Source organism: Cryptomeria japonica, chromosome 3, assembly GCF_030272615.1.
Source record: "Cryptomeria japonica chromosome 3, Sugi_1.0, whole genome shotgun sequence".
Lineage (NCBI taxonomy): Eukaryota > Viridiplantae > Streptophyta > Pinopsida > Cupressales > Cupressaceae > Cryptomeria > Cryptomeria japonica.
Window position 1 is genome coordinate 203,188,645 of NC_081407.1, and position 4,517 is coordinate 203,193,161.

Here is a 4,517-nt window from a genome sequence, read left to right on the forward strand (position 1 = left end):
TCCCGCTGAAACTATCCAACCTGATGAGGATGTCATGGATACCGAGGAATAAGAACAGGAAATGATAGAAGGGAATGCTTATGCCAAACTAGTATCAAGTGAGTCAGTTTTGGAATAAATCAAGTCCTATACTCCGGTAAGTCAATATGTTTCAACCGAGACAACTCAGGATACTGAACAAGGAAAAGAGGGTTACCAATCTACAAAAGGAGAAGCTACTTCTCAGGCCATCGGGGAACAGACTTCTCAAGCCCCTCCAAGTATTGAAAATGTTACAACTGAGACCCCAAGCAAGGATTCACCGAATGCTACATCTGAGGCTAAAGAAATTGACAAAAGTGTTGCCTCTACTGAGCAACCTACTGAGGGTGTACAAGCCTCCCAAGCCATTGTATTAGTTCAACCGGTGAAAGCCTCCTCCTCTAAAGAAAAGAAAATGAAAAAGCATAGTTTCAAGTTAGATTTGTCAAAACCAATTGTGTTGCCGAATGTAGACATATCCAAATTAAAAGGGCAAGCACTTATTGAATTCGGTGAACTATGCAAAGCCAAAGCTGAACAAGAAAAACAAATGGCTATTCAAAAGAAAAATAGAGTACTTCTGAAGGTCAAAGCACTCTTAACAAAAATGCTACCTGAAGCTACAGTAACAAAAGATGCAGCCATCCATATTCAACTGGATGAACTCCTCAATCAGATAGAAGCATCTGGAGTAGATGCATCTGAATACCTGAGCAAATTGAAGGACAAAGAGCCTACTGCAAAAATGATTGAAGAGGTACAGAAAGCCATTGCTATTGGTAAAGTAAAACTTGTCAAATTTATTGCCGAGTTGTCCCCTCAACTCAAACACATTCTTTATTTATTTCAGAAACTCTGTACATTCTCTTTATTCATTAAAGATATCAAGAATAAAACATAAGTGATTGAGAAAGAGATCACTGATCTCTCCAATAAACTAACCACTGAGCCAAGTTCTATTCAAAATTTCTATACCAAGTTACAAACACTCATGGCTTAACAATTGGAACTTAGAAATGAAGAGCACAAAATAAGGATGGACATTACGACTCTTCAATCCTTATTCATTCCACACTTGTCCTTCGTCCAAGAACCGATCAACAAGGCTACCTCCTTATCCACTCAGCCAGAGGGAAGCACTTTAGATGGACTAATTTCACTATTAGCTGATATTACAACGCAGAACTCACTCATGGATAGTGTCAAGGATGCCCTCTTTGCCACTCTCACCGATGCAAGAACAAAGTATAAATCCATTTTTCACCAGTTGCCTCCACTGAATGGTAACTAGTTTTGATGTTTGTCAAAAAGGGGGAGTATAGTGTATTTAAGAGGAGTATACCGAGCAGATTAGATCAGCATATTCAAGTATACAGATAATTTTGACAGGGGGAGTAGTGAACCGAGCAGTGAACCGAGCAGTGAACCGAGCAAGTGAACCGAGTAGTGAATACAGAATATTGATCACAGCGCATGCATAATCAAAGTTATGTACAGTATATTGATAAGGGGAGTATATATGAGTATAATATTTTATTGACAATTGTATATACTGTCAGTTTAGTCACATTGTGTAAGTATATAGATTTTTTTTTGAGTTATGACTTTGAAAGAAGTTTTGTCAAACATTTCAAAACTAATGTCAAAAGGGGAGATTGTTACTATTTACTAAGTTGTCATTAGTTTTATGTCCAAAGTCATTCTATATACTCTAGTTGGTTATTACTACCAAAATATTAAGTCGGTAAGCACAGAGTAGTCGGTTATAGAAGAAAGGAGTCACAAAGTTTAGTATACACCAAGTTGTCTACCAAGTAATGTTCTATGACTATCGAGCAGCAAAGATGGTATACCAAGTTGATACACACTGAGTAAAACGTGTTACCAGATTCATTGAACCTAGACACATATGTGGAAACGTGTTACAAATATCGAGGAACAAGGAACCGTTAACACATTGGAAATTGCACTTAAGATTTTGTATGATTTTGAGGACATTTGTCCAATGAAATAATTTTGTATGGTTATTCATTTAATGAATCATGTTTGTAAGATCGAAGCATGAACAAGATCACCGTTACAAGAGATCTATTTATACAACATGAATTGAGGATCAAACATGAGTATGAAGAAAGACATATGTGAAAAGCAAAACCATGGGAAAGCACTGAGTGTTATGACTGTTATGATTGACAGAGATACACAGAGGTCACCGAGAAGGATTTCAAAGAACAGTCAAGGAACAAAGTAAACAGAAAGGTTTACTGAGTAAATTTATAGGTTACCAAGGTATGCTATAAGCAAGGTAATCTCATTTTGAGCACATAGAATCTGCTTTAACATTTCAGATGTGAAGTTGTTGATATTTTGTAAGATTTTGATTGTAATATTTTGAGTTGTAAGAGAAACCTTTAATAGGATAAAAGACTCTAACAAAGTCTATAAATTGTAAAGCCTTTAACCAGGTGCAACATTTAGAATAAGTGTTGTAAAATCCTTTAGCAAGGTAGATCTAAAGATATTGATACTCCTAACAAGGTAAGCTACTAGAAATAGCTAAACATGTAGCTCTAATCGAGCAACCTTTATTATTGCAGTGGTGAAGTTGTGGGTGTCATCCCCACCGCAGTTTTTCTCTCTAACCAAGAGTTTCTGCGTAACCAAAATATTTGTGTTATGGAGTGAATCATGTATGATTGTTATTTATTTGTTTTAGCATTATATTATGTTACAATAGTTTTTGGTTTATGCTTAACAATAAAGTTATTGTTGAAGAAAGGATTTGAAGTACTGATTCACCCCTCCTCTCTCAGTACATTAGCTTTCCATAGTGGGCCTAACACAATGAACCTGGAAAAACTATTGTTTAACCTCTCCCTATGACTTAATAGGGCTAAATAATTTACCCATACCTCAATTATCCTAAGACAATTTCAAAAATCTTATAATTTTTTAAAATATAAGTGTAGACACCTATTTTTGTCCACTTAATTATATAAATATTTGATTATTTAATCACCATTCAACTCTTAATTAAATAAACAAAACATATTTGTTTAATCACCATTCATCTTATCTGAAAATTCCATCTGTCACATTTAAATAAATTAATATTTATTTAAAATCCTAAAAAATCCCATCTCTCACATTTAAATAAATAAATATTTGTTTAAATTCCTAAAATCCCTCACCCACTTGTATCTTCTAGAAAATGCAAGTTGCAAGTTAACCCTCCTCCCAATCATGTCTAAACCCCCTATCATTATCCTAATCACCCTTTAATGGTTTGCACATTCCTAAACCAAAGGTTAACCCAAAACCCATCAACTCAAACCTAAAATGGCTTCTTTTAAAGTCTTCAAGCCTTTAATGGTTTCATTCTAGAGTCTTCTCAAGCCTTTAATGACTTCCTTTAAAATATTCAAGCCTTTAATGGTTTCCTTCTAGAGTCTTCTTAAGCCTTTAATGGCTTCCTTTAAAGTCTTCAAGCCTTTAATGGTTTCCTTCTAGAGTCTTCTTAAGCCTCTAATGGCTTCCTTCAAAGTCTTCAAGCCTTTAGTGGCTTCTTTTAAAGTCTTTAAGACTTTAATGGTTTCCTTCTAAAATCTTCTTAAGCCTTAAATGGATTCCTTTAGAGTCTTTAAGCCTTTAATGGTTTCCTTCTAGAGTCCTCTTAAGCCTTTAATGGCTTCCTTCATGTCTTCAAGCATTTAATGTTTTGTTCCCCTCTCCTCTCAAGCCTTCCCTTGTTGACACTTGTCAACTTGTTATTGGCTTAAAGGGGAACACATGGATTGAGGATCAACACTTTCTCAAGCAATCCTAACCCTTCCTCAATAAATTAAATCTCAACCTTCATTTGTCCATTTTCCCTATAAATAGAGCTCATTCCTTTATTGTTACAGTCATAAGAGTTATCCATGCATTGTTACTTTGCCTAGAATTTGAATGTTTCTTGTAGGAAGTTTTAGTATTATGTTTTAGCTCTTCCACTAGTTGGAATTGCTATTTAACCTCTAATACTTCATTTGCATCCTCATTCAACACTTCACATAATCAACCATCTCCCATCCTCCATTTGTCATCCCTTTGTGCTAGTGCTCAAGCCAAGGGCATACTTCACATAGCAACAAGATCTTGGAGAGGAGGAGGACAAGGAAGAGTCATGGTATAGGGAGCATCATGTGGAAGTAATTTTGTTTTATTTATTTCCAAACCAACCCCGTGTGCTAATCTTCTTTGATAGTGCTTTGAATGGAATTGTCTTCATGAATGTGCTTATGGTTGAAAGCTCTTACTAACACAATTTCATATTGGTTTTACAAATCTCCATTTTTATTGTGTTTCAATAAGCATAAAATATTATGACTACTTGACCATTACTTTTACCACTTTTAAATTCTTTATATGAGCTCAAACCTCAAAAAAATAAAAATAAGAACACTTCGATGTCATAGGTAAATATCACATGATATTATTATTTTCTTGTAAATTGT